The sequence below is a fragment of the Euprymna scolopes genome, chromosome 6, assembly GCF_053919585.1.
Source record: "Euprymna scolopes isolate OS-2025 chromosome 6, ASM5391958v1, whole genome shotgun sequence".
In the NCBI taxonomy this organism is placed as follows: Eukaryota; Metazoa; Mollusca; class Cephalopoda; order Sepiida; family Sepiolidae; genus Euprymna; species Euprymna scolopes.
In genome coordinates this window covers 98013383-98032440 of record NC_136487.1, presented here as the reverse complement: position 1 = coordinate 98032440, position 19058 = coordinate 98013383, and the positions used below count along the sequence as shown (strand labels likewise).

At 29.6% G+C, this 19058-nt stretch overlaps 1 protein-coding gene across 4 annotated transcripts in view; it reads right to left on the bottom strand.

Annotated features, from left to right (window-relative positions):
* Positions 1 to 19058, bottom strand: part of LOC145277817 (high affinity copper uptake protein 1-like) — a 224376-nt gene that overhangs the window by 88484 nt on the left and 116834 nt on the right. Inside the window, exon 1 of one of the 4 annotated variants that reach the window (XM_080129708.1) lies at positions 1598 to 1879. The exons of the other annotated variants lie outside the window; for them this stretch is intronic. The gene's annotated coding sequence lies outside the window, so the exon portion shown is untranslated. Of the gene's footprint in view, positions 1 to 1597; positions 1880 to 19058 lie in introns of those variants that run through there. 4 annotated transcript variants of the gene reach the window in all.

Below are 19058 nucleotides of genomic sequence, written 5' to 3'. Positions count from 1 at the left end.
CTTTCGGTCATAAGTTTCGCAGTTCGCCTTTACAAAAATGCGGTAAAAAATAAAGATTCGATAGTTTACAAAAAAGGTTTGGTAGCCTATTAGGACGATATCTAATTATTGTTTGTTTTTGTCTTTTGGAGGTGTTTTTGTAAAATAAACGAAATTAATTGGATGTTCAAAATTTGTCCTAAAATTTCTCTCTCTAAACGTATCTTTTCTCTCCGTGAAAACGAATATCCATTGTAAAAGACTGACCGACTCGAAAAGATTTGCATAAAATAGTATTCTTTTAAGTGCAATTTGTGATCCTCAATATATTTTGGTTAGTTTTTAATCACAAATTGCACTTAAAAGAATACTATTTTATGCAAATCTTTTCGAGCCAGTCAGTCTTCTACAATTTCCCGGAGAGAAAAAATGGGTTTAGAGAGACAAATTTTAGGACAAATTTTTGAACATCCAATTAATTCAACCCTTATTTACCACATGTTTACATGTTTTGTATTCGAACGATTTTGCAATCGTTTTTGCCAACATTGATATTTCTTTAGATTTTGCCGACTCCTTTGTTTCTACTTAATCCGTTTTAGTTTGTTTTATATTCTATCGTTGTGTTTCATTCGATTCATAACATTCGTTATTATTTCGATTTGCGTTTTTCATATTTTTACATCAAACCCGACTTGTCAGAATGTTTTCACTAACTTGAAAGAAACTCATGACGCGTAAAATTGATTCCTCAAACAAAACAGTTTTGCAGCAGAATTAAAATTAAGATATAATCATACAAACCCTATTTTCTAGAATCCTTATTCTAATTTGGATCATAATCCATTATATGTACAAATTTTAAGGCATAACATTAAGGTGTATTCAGAAAAAACTAATGAAATGTTTTTGTATACGTGTTTAACGACTATTCCTGAAATTTCATGCAAATCTGAAATAATTGAAATTTCAATTGAGAGGTTGTGTCCATATTTTAGCGCATTCCTGAAAATATTCCAAAAAACTGGAATTAATTAATTAATTGGTCGTTTAAAAGAGTTTTTAACGTTTGTGTAGCGGAAAAAAACAGTTGATGATAATTCGTTCTGTATTTTAGAAGAGCTAATATACCAATAATGCAGAATCAGATAAGATTTTACAATTCTATGATTTTCGTGATTAGTCTGTGATAACCCCGGATCTCACCTTGTGCGATTTTTCTTGTTGAGATACATATCGCATATATGTTCAACTCTTCCTATTAAGCTCGATTACAACAAATGATTAAAGAGGTTTATTGAAATTAAAGTAATTCTCACTTAACGTTTTCTAATCATTTTATTTATTTCGTAATAGAATCGGTTCATTATTTTCCAATAAGCCTACATAATCAGTTCTTATCGCCATTCAAATGAATCAACTTGAACTTTGAGGTAGTATTTCATATACATTCAATAAACTGAATTTAAAGATTTAAGTGAAACTAATTTTCATAAATACTTTTTAATGTGTGTGTGTGTGTGTGTGTGTGTGTGTGTGTGTGTGTGTGTGTGCACGCACGCACGCGCGTAAGATAGATATGTACTTTTTATTTGTCAAAATCCAAAAGGAAACTTACCAAAATCTGCACGCCAAGTGTATAACCTCTCTTCGATATTAGATGGTTGAATTGAAAGATGTGCGAATCTGTAAACGTCTTGAGATATGGATACAAATAATTAAATTGCATAACGCATAACAAGTTCTTTGAATATCTGAATCACTGATATTCAGCTATTAAACTGAAAGTTGTAAACATAATAATGTAGTTGAGGGTGTGATATATTCTGGCACGCTGTACACACGTGTTGTTTACGGTGAAAATGTCATCTTGATTTCATCTGAAATTGGCTCGAATTACAACCGATGGAAAATGTTTTCCTCGTGCGAAATATTCATTGACCAATCAGGTTAAAGAAATTGGCTATTAGGTCATGGAAAATTGTTTATCCTTTTCAATTCAGATAATGTGGTTCAAATTTCGTTGTTAGTGAGATAAGTTTGGTAGACAAAGAATTGGAAATCTGCTGAGCTAAGCGGCGCATAGATAGCATCAGAGTTAACATTAACGGGTAAATGCTTTAATGTTCAATCGATGCTGAGTCAGTTTGGGTTTTATTCAAATTTATCGTTTAGATTTAACATCTGAATACATATTTCGTACAAAAACAAATTTCATGTTTAAGTATAAACGCACATACAATTCTTTGACTGTAACCAAATTATGAAATCACAAAAATAGTTCTACAATCTTTATATATAAAAATGCAATAAATATTAAGAAGTCGTATTTTTCTTGAAATTACTTACTTCTTATTATTTATTGTAATCTATATAAATAAAACAGTACATGTATGTGTGTGTAAATATCTAACAGGTAAACTCTTAAACTACTAGTCACATAACACTGAAATTTTCAGGAAATAATATTCATTAATCAAGGATGGTTTATAGCGAGTATTATCTTTGTTTGCATGCATGAATAACGCGTAAAGACATCGGCAAATTTACATGTAAAATGTTCATTAACACCGAGCAGACACTTTGTGCGGTCATGCGCATGCGCACACTTAATAGAGAACACAACATTAGGCTGGAATGCTAGATGTTTTGATTTAAATTCTAGCTAATTATACCAACGCTTTTTTTTATCAATAAAAAAGAATGGAATATTACGTAAATTTTATCGCGGTTTTAAATTTGTAAGCCTATATATTCATATCTTTTATTTTACGATCTCATATTTATTTCATATATATTTTTAAGATGAAGGGGTGGAAAATAATATACGGAATACGAACCGTGCTGAAATAACATTTAGAAAGCCATTCTTAATATGGAGAGGGAGAGATATTTTTAAAACTATTCTGTACTTTCACCTAACAATTTATTAAATAAGAAACTGAAATACGAACCGTGCTGAAATAATAGTGTTATTATTTAGAAAGACATTCTTAATATGGGTAGGGTATGTTTTTTATTATTATTTACTTTCTCCTAAGAATTTAAGATAATTGTCTCGGTCATGAAGACCAAGCAACCAAGTGGTTTCATCAGGTATTATCTCCTCCTTAAAAACAAAGGGGGGATGAGGTCGCTGAAATGCTGCACCAGAACAGATACTACACTTTGATCTTAGCAAAAAGGCCAAGTAAGCGTAACATAGTTTCTTACCAGGCATTATCTCCTCCTTTAAAAAACAAAAAACAAAATAAAGCAAAGATACAAAATAATCGACACAGAATATATTTTACGAATAGGGGGGTAGGGATATGGAGTTAAACGGCTGAAGGAGTTTACAAACTCAAAAATATTTTATTTTATATATATTTTAAAGGAAGTGGGGGTGAGGATACGGAGTCAGGCACGGAAACTGCAGAAGCAGTTTATGATCTCAAAATTACTTTATCTTAAATATATTAATAAGAGACAGGGGGGATATGAAGTCAGCTCCCTAAATGACTGAGGCTGTTAAGGATCTCAATATTCCTGTATTCCATATCTAGAGAGGGGGTGATGGTGATATAGAGTAAGTCCCGGAAATGGCTGAAGCAGTTTACGAGCTCAAATTGTCTTTATTTCATGTCTATTTTTAAGTGATGGGGTGATATGGAATGGAATGACGAAGTAATTTACGATTTCATATGGGAGAGGGGAACTGACATTCGGAATACAGCCCGTGCTGAAATAATAGCGTTATTATTCAGAAAGCCATTATTAATATGGGGAGCGTATGTTTTTAACTATTGTATACTTTCATCTAACAATTTAAAAATTGAAAAATTGCACACAGGATACGGACCGTGCTGTTATCATTTAGAAAGCCATTCTTAATATTGAGAAAGGAACGTATCTTTAACCTAACAATTTTATAAATAAAGAAACTGATATACAGAAATAGGACCGTGCTGAAATATTAACGTTATTTAGAAAGCCAAGGGGAGGTTTTTAAAACTATTTTTGTACTTTCACCTAACAATTTATTAAATAAGAAACTGACGTAGAGAATACGGACTGTGCTGAAATAATAGTTATTATTTAGAAAACAATTTTATTATGGCGATGATGTGGGTTAAAATTATAAAAAATGATTGTCGAAATTAGTAACATATCCAGGAATTATGAAAAATGATGAAATGTGAGTTAGTTGATTGGTGTGTTTGTAATGAAATAATCGGCCCAGACAATACATCAAAGTTATTATTTTCGTAAGAAAGACCGATAACGTGGGTTAAAATTATGAAAGATGATTATCGAAATTAGTAACATATCAAGAATTATGAAAATGATGGTGTGTTTGTAATGAAATAATAAACCCAGACAATATAACAAAGTTATTATTTTCGTAAGGTGGAGGGAATAATGTAGGTTTAAATTTTAAAGATGATTGTAAAAATTAGTAACATATCCAAGAATTATGAAATGTGAATTAATTGATTGGTGTGTTTGTAATGAAATATTAAACCCAGACAATATATCAAAGTTATTCTTTTTGTAAGGGTGAGTACGATAATGTGGGTTAAAATTATGAAAAATGATGGTCGAAATATCCAAGAATTTGAAAAATGATGAAATATGAGTTAATTGATTGGGCTGTTTGTAATGAAATAATCGACCCAACAATGTGTGTGAGTGGGGCGATAACATGGGTTACAAATATTAAAAATTATTGCAGAAATTAGTAACATATCCAAGAATTATGAAAATGATGAAATGTGAATTAGACGATTTCTGCGTTTATAATGAAATAATCAACCCAGATAATATATCAAAGTTATTTTTCCTAAGGGGAGGGCGGTAATGTGGGTTACAAATATGAAAAATGATTGTTGAAATGAGTAACATATATGGTTCTCTTGGTTTCTCTAATAAAATAAATAAATAAATCTTAGAACAACGACTCTCTCAACACGTAAGTTCAATGTTACAACATCTAAAATAACACACTTTACCCACATCTAAACTTCGAAATGTCTTTATCAAGAACGCAGTAGTACTGAAATATCAAAAGAATAAACAATTAAATATTTTTAAATCTTACAATATAAAAAAAACATCATTCAAAAAATAATTTGGAATCCAATTCAAATAAAAGAAAATATTTTTGTTACTACTGGTGAAAAACACCGACGTTACACAAATGAATATTTAAATTGTTATTTATCTGTGCAATACACATAGCTCCCCGTTGATGACCTACCATCAGACAGAAAATACTTAGAATTGTAACCTTGAAGAATTTATTAGCGAGTTTTCATCTTATGTGTGCGTATGTGTGTATGTGTGTGTATCTACCTACTATTAAATAAAAGGAACTTTGTCTCTATGTGAGTGTCAGTTCGTTCTCTATGGACTCAGAAACGGTTGGACCGATTTTTTTAATTTTACACGAAGGTACTTGATGTGTCTGGGAGTGTTCTTACGTAGGTTTTGTATCGGAATGCGTCTTATAATTATCGGAGATCGATAATCGAAAAAAAAAGACGATTAAAGAGGAAAGTCCGATTTTTACCGAAGTTAATACAACCTAAAATCACAAATGCATTTGAGAATATTCATAATCGCACAAGTAGAAAGGCCCAGCCTATAAAGACAATTGTAGACTCTTTTATAAGACAGGGGCGCGTTCAAAATTAATATTTCTTTTTAGACCACAATTGAACAATTAACGTTTGACGTTTAACTGTAATTGAAGTGATTATTTAATTTAAGAAAATCCACATTTGGTCCTTTGATAAGACAGGAGTGCGTTCGAAATCAATGTTTCTGTTAACAGCACATGATGCTTTTGAATTTCAAACTTTGTTATTTACAGATAATTTTATAAAATCAACAATAAATTCTCTACAATGCAATGTAGACTACAATGTATTGTGGATAAAGTCACTGCGGGAGGGCATATGAAATGTACTCCTGGTAGACTGCGAGGGGAGGTCCCTAACTAGAGCAGACAATAAAACGATTTGATTTAAAAATTGGACATTTCAATGATTTCGATGATAATAAAAGCCTCATATTTGCCCTGTTGTCATGGTACCATCACACCAAGCATTACAAGCTATTTTGATAATATATATTTTGATAATATATATTTTGATAATAGATATTTTGATAATATATATTTTGATAGTATATATTTTGATAATATATGTTTTGATAATATATATTTTGATAATATATGTTTTGATAATATATATTTTGATAATATATGTTTTGATAATATATGTTTTGATAATATATATTTTGATAATATATGTTTTGATATATTATCAAAATATATATTATCAAAACATATATTATCAAAATAATTTTAATAGTATATATTTTGATAATATATGTTTTGATAATATATATTTTGATAATATATGTTTTGATAATATATATTTTGATAATATATATTTTGATAATATATATTTTGATAGTATATATTTTGATAATATATATTTTGATAATATATATTTTGATAATATATATTTTGATAATATATATTTTGATAGTATATATTTTGATAATATATATTTTGATAATATATGTTTTGATAATATATATTTTGATAATATATGTTTTGATAATATATATTTTGATAATATATGTTTTGATAATATATGTTTTGATAATATATATTTTGATAATATATATTTTGATATTATATATTATCAAAATATATATTATCAAAATATATATTATCAAAATAATTTTAATAGTATATATTTTGATAATATATGTTTTGATAATATATATTTTGATAATATATGTTTTGATAATATATATTTTGATAATATATATTTTGATAATATATATTTTGATAGTATATATTTTGATAATATATATTTTGATAATATATATTTTGATAATATACATTTTGATAATATATATTTTGATAGTATATATTTTGATAATATATATTTTGATAATATATGTTTTGATAGTATATATTTTGATAATATATGTTTTGATAATATATGTTTTGATAATATATATTTTGATAATATATGTTTTGATAATATATATTTTGATAATATATGTTTTGATAATATATATTTTGATAATATATATTTTGATAATATATATTTTGATAATATATGTTTTGATAATATATATTTTGATAGTATATATTTTGATAATATATGTTTTGATAATATATATTTTGATAATATATATTTTGATAATATATATTTTGATAATATATATTTTGATAATATATATTTTGATAGTATATATTTTGATAATATATATTTTGATAATATATGTTTTGATAATATATATTTTGATAATATATGTTTTGATAGTATATATTTTGATAATATATATTTTGATAATATATATTTTGATAATATATGTTTTGATAATATATATTTTGATAATATATATTTTGATAGTATATGTTTTGATAATATATATTTTCATTATATATGTTTTGATAATATATATTTTGATAATATATATTTTGATAATATATATTTTGATAATATATATTTTGATAATATATATTTTGATAGTATATGTTTTGATAATATATATTTTGATTATATATGTTTTGATAATATATATTTTGATAATATATGTTTTGATAATATATGTTTTGATAATATACATTTTGATTATATATGTTTTGATAATATATATTTTGATAATATATGTTTTGATAATATATATTTTGATTATATGTTTTGATAATATATATTTTAATAATATATATTTTGATAATATATATTTTGATAATATATATTTTGATAATATATGTTTTGATAATATATATTTTGATAATATATATTTTGATAATATATATTTTGATAATATATGTTTTGATAGTATATATTTATATAATATATATTTTGATAATATATATTTTTATAATATATATTTTGATAATATATGTTTTGATAATATATATTTTGATAATATATATTTTGATAATATATATTTTGATAATATATGTTTTGATAATATATATTTTGATAATATATATTTTGATAATATATGTTTTGATAATATATATTTTGATAATACAGGCTTTGATAATATATATTTTGATAATATATATTTTGATAATATATATTTTGATAATATATGTTTTGATAATATATATTTTTATAATATATATTTTGATAATATTTATTTTGATAATATATATTTTGATAATATATATTTTGATAATATATATTTTGATAATATATGTTTTGATAATATATATTTTGATAATATATATTTTGATAATATATATTTTGATAATATATATTTTGATAATATATGTTTTTATAATATATATTTTGATAATATATATTTTGATAATATATATTTTGATAATATATATTTTGATAATATATATTTTGATAATATATATTTTAATAATATATATTTTTATAATATATATTTTGATAGTATATATTTTGATAATATATATTTTTTATAATATATGTTTTGATAATATATATTTTGATAATATATATTTTGATAAGATATGTTTTGATAGTCTATATTTTGATAATATATATTTTGATAATATATATTTTGATAATATATATTTTGATAGTATATATTTTCATAGTATATATTTTGATAATATATATTTTGATAATATATATTTTGATAATATATATTTTGATATAATATATTTTGATATAATATATTTTGATAGTATATATTTTGATAGTATATATTTTGATAGTATATATTTTGATAATATATATTTTGATAATATATATTTTGATAGTATATATTTTGGTAGTATATATTTTGATAATATATATTTTGATAGTATATATTTTGATAGTAGATATTTTGATAATATATATTTTGATAATATAAATTTTGATAGTATATATTTTGATAATATATATTTTGATAGTAGTATATGTTCGTTTATGATATTATTCTCTTAGACATTACCATCTCAATTTTATGACGCATAACAATCTTCACATTTTCACTTCCTCGTTTATGGGTAGTATATTATTTGTTTCATTCGTCATGATACATTCCCCTTTTCCCCGTATTGTCTGTGTTCGACTTAATTAATTACTACTTGTGACGGAATGGTAGTGTCCGTTCTGTAATTCAGGGTGACCTCCCCAAAAAACACAGGACATTCAATTCTTTTTCTGAGCATTTTACAATCAACGGAGAAAAAAAGGCCAAATGCCATAGTGTTTTAATGTGATGTTTTTAATATAATAAACTAGTTATGACCAAAGTTTCATTTCATTCAGACAAAACACTAAGAACAGGGCTTAATTAGAGTTGGGGCCCGTTTTTTTTGGGGGGGGGTTACCCTGTAATATCCTATCTGTTTTCACTTTTCATTTTGGAATCAGTTAATCCTGCATTGACAGAGTTCAAAATAGACTTCGTAGTTTTTCTCTTCCCTGCAACCCTTTCCCACAGAAGAGACGTTGTGAGCCTCTCTCTGCTTTATCATTATTTTCATGGCAAGTGTTCATCTGAACTTCAATCTATGGTCTCCCCTCGCCAAACTTTCACAGAAAAACAATCGACTAGCAAAAATCACTATCAATAATTTCCCCACTCTTTATCTGTGCCTAAACTTAAACGTAGATTCCATGAACAAAGCTTCTTTCTTAGAAATGCACGCCTGTGCAATCCTCTTCCGTTTGTCTGCTTTCCACCTGACTACAATATGGTTGTCTTAAAGTCCAACGTAAACAAGTTCTTGATGAGCTGTTCCCCTAAGTAATCCAATTTACAAAATTTCCACTATTTTTGTTTACTACACTATAATCACAATGATTAAGTCTTGTCCTCGAGTGGCCTCCGGGCCTTGATAACTATGTAAAAAAAAAAGTCACTATTATGTCATCCTCCCAACCTAGAAAAATATGTGCTCGGAGGGAGCATAGAGTAGCGTGTATATATATATATATATATATATATATATATATATATATATATATATATATATATATATATATATATATATATATATATATATATATATATATAAAGAGAGAGAGAGCGAGGACAATGAACATAATTGTATAATTGTTAAAAAAAAATAAAAATAAAAATATGACGCTTCTGAATCTTGGAGATGATTGATTATTCATTTTATTTGGATTCATTGGACTACTGCTCTCATCTTGAGTGTGACTTTCATCACGAATCGGTCGATGTAATCTCTGACCTTCTTCGGGTGTATCTTGTCGAACTCGGGACTTTGAACGGAATTTCGAACGGAACCCTTTATTACTTCGGGGGTCGCATGATTTTCTGAAGGTTGAAGGAGTGTGGGTGACCGAAAAATATAATTGCGAATTACTAGGATCTCTATCCAGTCATGGCGGAGAGAACAAGAGCATGCTACCCCGTCAAGTAAATAAAGGGCTCCGTTCTAAATTTCGTACAAATTCTCGAGTTCGACAAGATATAAATGAAGTCGGAGATTACATCGACCGAAACATTGTGAAAATCGCACACAGGATGACAGCAGTAGTTCGATGAATCCAAATTATACGAAAATAAAAATGGCAATGAAAATAAAAATGAAAATGAAAATAAAAATGAAAATGAAAATATAAACAAAAATATAAACAAAAATATAAATAAAAATAAAACTCCAGATATCCTTCGCTTTCATACCTTTCAGATTTTTAAAACTGTTTAAATATTTTTAACTATTAAGAGATTGGAGAAAATCCTAGGATGTTTTGTAAGCATGAATTAAAAATTCAAGGGTTATTGGCAATAGTAATAATATTAGCAACATCAATTAATAATAACGATTAATAATAATAATAATAATAATAATAATAATAATAATAATAATAATAATAATAATAATAATAATATATATAAATAAAATCGTAATGAATATAATAAAAAGTAGAACAATTATAAAGCTAATAGTTAAAAGCTAAATTTAAATTAGCCTAAATTAAAAAAAAATTTAAGCAAGCTAAATTTTTAAAAAATTCTAAATATTAAAAAGACTATAAAATTATAAAATTTAATTTTAAAAAAATTACAAGATTACAAAATATAGACATGATGATGATGATGATGATGATGATGATGATGATGATGATGATAGTTGAAAGGAAAAAAGTGATAAAAACATTGGATAACATTGGATAAAAGGAAATATTAGGATCATAATTACGAAATATAGCAAACTTGATAAATAATAAACAAACAAGTGATAAAGGATTAAAGTAATAAAGAGGGAAAGTTATTAATGATAAAAATTTGTGTGCGGGAATGTATTCCTGGCAGGTAGGGATATCCCATATAGATAATGAATTTAGGCGAATTAGCAAAAAATATTCTTACTGAACGTAATATTAGCGTTTGTGTAAGGATTTAAAATATAGCCCGAATGGCAAGCATACTACCGTACAGGGAGTTAAATAATTAGGAGTAAAGAACTGAAGAAGTAAGTGGATTAATATACAAGAGACCTATAGTATCACATAGGCTAGGAGAAAGGAAAAAAAGAAAATGACAAAGATGAGGGACCACTGCAGTGGGAGGCTTGATGGTTGAGCAGGCTGTGATCGTTGAGTGATCTGGAAATTGCTATATTTATATTTGGCTCTATATTTACATTGGAAAATAGCTCATTTTTGGTGTTTATTATATATATATATATATATATATATATATATATATATATATATATATATATATATATATATATATATATATATATAAAAGTGAAAGTGTCTGTCTGTGTGCGTACATTTCCCTACGCAATAACTCTGTCAATTTTCACTCTACAGACTCGAAATTTTATATACAGGGTACTGAGAGTTGGGAAAATCGGTGTGATCGTTTTTAGCCAGAAATTTGGCGAATAAGGGCTCAAAGTTTAACGATTTGACCTTTGAGAACTTTACCAAGCTCCTCCGACAATTCTGAGTCTAAACACTTGAAATTTTAGATATGGGTTCATTGGACATGGATCTAACTTAATAACTTGATTTGAGCTCAAAATAATAAATATTAAGGGGTCATAATAGGAGTAAAACTTTAAAAAAATTGACCACTTTTTTTTTTTTTTTTGCTCAACATACATTACCAAATACCCGGGCAACGCCGGGCACCCATGCTAGTATATCTATAAAAGTGAACGTGTCTGTGTATCTGTCTGACTGTGTGTGTATATTTCCCTACACAATAACTCTGTCAATTTTCACTCTACAGACTCGAAATTTGATATACAGAGTACTGAGATTTGGGAAAATCGATGTAGTTGGTGTTCGGTCAGAAATTTGGCGATTAAGAGGTCAAAGTTCAATGATTTGACCTTTAAGAACTCTACCAAACTCCTCCGACAATTTTGGGTCTAAACACTTGAAATTTTAGATATAGGATCCTTGGACATGGATCTAACTTAATAACTTGATTTGAGCCAAAAACAATAAATGTTAAGGGGTCATAATAGGGGTCAAAGTTTAAAAAATTGATCGCTTTTTTTTCTTTTTTTTCTTTTTTTTTTTTTTTGCTCAACATACACCTCCAAATACCCGGGCAACGCCGGGCACCCACGCTAGTGTATATATATATATATATATATATATATATATATATATATATATATATATATATATATATATATTCTTGATCCATTTACGTAATTGCGAGTATTACGAGTATTACGTTAATACATTAATTTTGTATACTCACTATATATTCCATAGTTAGCTATAATATATATTGACCCAACGGGTGACGAGTAGTCTAGTCTATGAGGTGCCTGCGTGATTTTGTGAGTTTGGACATAGATTTGGAATGATTCCAGAATAAAAACAAAAGCTCAACGGCTTGCTGATAGTTTTTCCTGGTTAAAAATAATTTTCAATATATATTTTCATTAGAAAATAACTAGCAGAAACATCTAGCATTGAATATGTCTGCGCGTTACTCGATAGTACTTGGTTGTATTTTAACAAAATAAGAAGTTTTATTGTTACTAAATGATTACGTGGGTGCATAAATGTTGAAAGAATACAGCGTTTGGACAAAGAGAAGTTGTCTATTTGAAAGATGTGTTCCCTTTCTAATGCTGTCGTTTTAAATGTTTTTTGTTTGTTTTGGGTTTTTTTTTCTAATTTGTAAGTTATTCCCGACCATCTGTCATGGCTGTACACGTGACGCGCAGACTTTACCAAACAACAACCTGCTGATCTCTGATGACATTTGAATGCACAGGTGTCCGTCAAGATATAGAAGGAACATTAACTTTATTAGAGATTTAAAAACTTTGATGTGTGTTATTTGCTCGTTTTTTGTTTTTTTTTTTGTTTTTTGTTTTTTGTTTTGTTTTTGTTTTTGTTTTTTTTTTAAAGTATACTACTGCCTCGAATACAGGTCTATGCCGGATTAAAAAAAAACAGTTTGATGCTAAAAATGTGGGATAATCAAGTGCCTCTAAAAATGTGACTTGTGAGGATGAAGAACAATCGATCTATAATAAACACAATATTGGTGCAGTGATTCTTTATGAAAATGACTGATAATAGATTTCTTGAATAATCGTGTCAAAAATCAATTATTAAAATATTTGAATTTTGACAGTTGTAATCGCTGTTATGAAAAAATAAGATCAAAATCAATAAACAGAAATTAAATTTGTAAATTGTGACCCGTCTTTGTTTGTCTCATACCACCACATGGTCATGACTATTACCTGGTAAGCAATACTTAAAACTTACCTCTAAATCACATAAAAAGTGAAAAAAATTGACGGAAAATCACACATTTTATATATACTAGCATGGGTGCCCGGCGTTGCCCGGGTGTTTAGAGGTGTGTGTTGAGCAATAAAATAAAGTGGTAGTAGGATGGCAGGCCGCGAAGGAGGAAAAGAACGAAAAAAAGGTGACGTCTTTGCTATTACGACCACTGCCAAACAGAAAGTGACGTAGGTTTAAATTAAGGCTCGACAATCGAAGAGAGGGGATGCCTTTCGAAAATATCGGCGAAAAAAAGCGACCCCTCCCTGTAGAAAAGTGCCCAGTTGAGGTTGAAGAAACTAATGTTTTTAGCCAAATTTTCGATATTTGTCGTCTGATAGAGTCCAGCTTTAACACGATACGGATCTCGTCAAAATCCGTCACCTCTGTCGAAAGTTTTAGGCAGATATGAAAACATACATACATTTATATATTGGTAGCTCAAATTTCGATCAAAACCGATTAAAAAGCTTGCCCTATCTCTGAATACCCTTTATATAAAATTTACAAATATTTAGACCAGAATTTTTTTTTTTTTTTACACAGTGGTCACCACTTATCAAGGCCCGGAAGCCACTCAGGGATAAGGGTTATTGCAAGTACATTACGTTAGTGTGGAGATTTGATGAAGTGTTTACTTAAGAGAGCGGTTCGTTAGGAATTTGTTAACGTTGGACTTGAACACATCCAGGTTGTAGGCAGGTGGGAAGCAGGCAGACGGAACAGAGTTCCACAGGCGTGCACTTCTAAGAAAGAAGCTTTGTTCATGGAATCCACGTTTTGATTTAGGCACAGATAAAGAGTGGGGGAAATTTTTCACAGTGGTTCGGCTAGACGGGTGTTTTTCGTGAAAGATTGGCGAGGGGGGACCAGAGATTGGAGTTCAGACGAGCACCTGCCATGGAAATAACGATAAAACAAGGATAGGCTCGCAACGTCTCTTCTGTGGGAGAGAGGTTGCAAGGTAGAGAAAAGGGCATCCCCCACTAAGCCACAAAGTCTATTTTGTACTCTGTCAAGGCAGGATAGGCTGTTTTAGCAGCTCCTGCCCAGATATGGCAGCAGTATTCCATCCTTGGACGTACTTGGCTTTTATATAGATAGAGAATTGTAGTGAGATATCTTCTGGAGCGGTAGAAGGATCCCACCATCTTTCCAGCGACCTTGGCAACAGACGATGTACGTGTTCCATTTCAGATCAGGAGTAAAGGTCAAACCCAGAAGCTTGTCAAAACACGGGGCCTCTCCCAGACGAGAGCCATCCATCACAATTGATGCCAGATGGGGATCAGAGCGTTGATGATGTAAGGATAGGAGTTTGGTTTTAGATGCATTAAAGGTAACCAGCCACATCTTCCCCCACTGAACCACGCGCTCGAGATCAGAGGAGAGAGAATCAGAGAGAACTTTGTCATTTATCGCCTTTGATGTGTTGCTGTAGATGGTCGTGTCATCAGCGTAGATGTCAGCGAATGATTTAAGTATGTGTTTAGGGAGGTCATTTATGTAGATCAGAAAGAGAGTTGGGCCCAGGATAAACCCCTGAGGGACTCCAGCATTAATACTGCAGGCCTCTGATTTTTGTCCATCGACCACTACTCTTATGAGCCTATCGGAGAGAAATGATTTAATGATTGAGAAAACATTTCCAGTTATACCGTAGCTGGAAATCTTGTGAAGTAGACCCTTATGCCATACCTTGTCGAAGGTTTTTCATATGTCAAGAGTAATTGCCCTAGAAAGGAAGCCTTTGTCAAGAGATTCATTAATCCTGTGAGATATAACCGTCAGCACATCTGTGGTAGATCTTGCAGAGCGGAAACCATATTGTGTGTCACTAAGAAGGTTTGTTTCTGCTGAGGTGGTTGACTATTTCTTTATTTAATATGGATTCCAGCAACTTACTTATAACACACAGGAGACTTATTGGTCTGTACTGAGAGGGAGATGACTTATCACCTGAATTCTTAAATACAGGGCAAACTGATGAGGTCTTCCAGGGAGTCGGAAAGCACTTCTCCTTAAGGCAGCGCTTAAACAGTTTCGTAAGTATGGGAGCAAGTTCTGGTTGAAGCTTTTTTAACACTATAATTGGGATGCCGTCAGGGCCAGTTGCTTTACTGGAATCAAGGTTCTTCATTAGCTGGCGACCTCATGCACGGATATTTGTATGTTACCTAGCGTGTTCTGTGTTATAGGAGGAAATATGGGGAGTTGATGGCTTTCGTCGCATAGGGTAGAATTAGCTGCAAAGTTCTTGGCAAATAGTTTGGCCTTGTCTGACGCTGACGAGATGACCTCTGGTCCATTGATAATGGTTGGTATAGAACGCACACTTCTGTTCAGGATCCTATTTGTTATTTGCCAAAATTGGTGGGAACCAAGCCGCTGATCAGCAACCTTGGATTTAACAGACTGAGCATATAGCTCTCTTGCATGTTTTATTACTCTTTTACAGTGGTTGCTGGCAGTCCTGAAAGCAACGTTAGTCTCAGTGCATCTATTACGTTGGTAGCTATGGAAAAAGTGATTTCTGTGCGCGATAGCAGCAGCACATTCTGGGGAGAACCATGGCTGGCTGTTTGGTTTTTGTTGGAATTTTTTAGATGGTATGAATTGGTCTATGCCTACAATTAACCATTCGGTCAGATCTGATACTATAGAGGACACTTCCTTTTTAAACATGGAGTGCAGACGTAAATCAGATATGAATGTACGGAAGCTATCCCAGTCAGCCATAGAGTATCGGTATACAGTACGGTGGAAGGGAAATTGTCTGAGTAATTTGGTAGAGACCGCAGATGTCATATTTTTTTAAAACTTTGACCCCTATTATGACCCTTAACATTTATTGTTTTGGGCTCAAATCAAGTTATTAAGTTAGATCCATGTCCAAGGAACCTATATCTAAAATTTCGAGTGTTTCGACCCAAAATTGTCTGAGGAGTTTGGTAGAATCCTTGAACTGTGACCCCCTTAAAATCCTTGAACTGTGACCCCCTTAACAGCCAAATATTTGGCCAACAACGGATTACAAAGTATATCAAATTTCGAGTGTGTAGTCTTAATTGACAGTTATTGCGTAGGGAAATGTGCACACACACACGCACACACACACACACACACATAGACGCACAGACACGTTCACTTTTATAGATATATAGATAGACTAGCATTTCAGCCCGGCGTTGGCCGGGTGTTTGGATGTGTATGTTGAGTATAAAAAGCGGTCAATTTTTTCAATTTGACCCCTATTATGACCCCTTAACATTTCTTGTTTCTTGTTTAAGTTTGATCGATACCCAGGAATCGTTGAACTTTGACCCCTTAACAGCCAAATGTCTGGCCGAACACGGACTACAAAGATTTTCCCATATCTTAGTACCCTCTATATCAAATTTCGAGTCTGTAAACTAAAAATTGACAGAGTTATTGCGGAGGGAAATGTACAAACACACACACACACACACACACACACACACATAGACACACACACACGTTCACTTTTATAGATATATAGATAGACTAGCATTTCGGCCCGGCGTTCGCCGGGTGTTTGGATGTGCATGTTGAGCATAAAAAGGCGGTCAATTTTTTTTTTAATTTGACCCCTATTATGACCCCTTAACATTTATTGTTGTGGGATCAAATCAAGTTATTAAGTTTGATCTATGCCCAGGAACCTATATCTAAAATTTCAATTGTTTAGACCCAAAATTGACGGAGGTGTTTGGTAGAGTTCTCAAAGGTCAAATCGTTGAACTTTGACCCCTTAACAGCCAAATGTCTGGCCGAACACGGATTACAAGGATTTCCCCATAATTTAGTACCCTCTATATCAAATTTCGAGTCTGTAAACTGAAAATTGACAAAGTTATTGCGTAGGAAAATGTACACACACAGTCACACAGACACGTTCACTTTTATAGATTAAACAAAAATATATACGTATAAATAAATATATATGGAAACAATTTTGTGTTTACTGTAAGGTTTTTACGCAAATATTATGCAAGTATAAATCATGTAGAATATCTCCATGAATATAATTACACGTAATACTTAACTAAAGATGATCATCCCATAAGAAACCCGAAAAAACTAATAGTGAATTAATTAAAATGAATGTTTAAAAGAATATGCAGGTTAGCTAGATCTTTTGCTAGTGAATTCAATTTTTAGACACATATATAAGAATATTGCATTTTCTTTTTAAATAAATAGAAAAGAGGGTTTTTAATATGAATATCAATGACCATAAAAGAAAACGAATTTATAGGAGTATATATATATATATATATATATATATATATATATATATATATATATATATATATATATATATATACACATCATTATCACTTCAATATTGGAAATTAATAAAGGAGAATAAAACTCCAAAATTAGAATGGCGGATCATAAGAAGATCGAAAGTATGTAATTCATTACATGCACCGTGCTTTTTATGCATTCATGAAAAATTAGAAATAACGAATTTTAAAGACCGGGAGAAACTATTGAACATTAAGCAGGGAACAGCAATTTCCTGTAAACATTTCCAAATACATTCACTGAAAAAATTATAAGAATATTTACGAAATAATCATACCATCGACTTATATATTGTAATATGCTTTATTATTTATTTCAGGATTTTAAACGCTAAATCTTATTTACTTACTTATTTATTTTAAACGCCTAAATCTATTTTAAACGTAAAATTTTTAACGAAGAATCTATTAAATTTTATAAAAATAATTTTTAGTGAAATTTTTACCGTGAATAATATAATTAGACTTAGTTACTAATATACTTAATCATATTATAAGAGTAATTTGTATATATATAAATTTTCACGTTTGTTTGTATATATGTCGGTACTTAGAGAAATAGCGTTAAATTTATAGTTTAGTAATATATGTATATATTTATATCTCGTTTTTAAGTGGGAAAAAAACCTTAGTAAAATTTATGAATTGCTCTGATATTGGAGTAATAGTTCTAAAAATCCGTATTAACAAAACAAACGAAAAAATTATAATTATAATGGTTAGAGCTAGAAAATTTAATGCAAACTTATAATAAATTTGCTTCAGAATTATACCTTGAAAAACCTAACATTATTTTGTGAATAGGTTATATTTGTTTTGATATAGGTTGTTAGTACCCCTCTTTCTTTTTAGAATGGTTCAACCCTGTAAAGTTGACTTTAATATAAAGGGATGGTCTTTATTGAAAGTTTCGTGGATGGTTTTTGGCCTGATGAGGTGATTTTCCCTGCTAGGGGGTCATTGAAACACGTTTGCTAATGTGTAGCCAATAGCTCTCCAACAATCAATCAATATATAT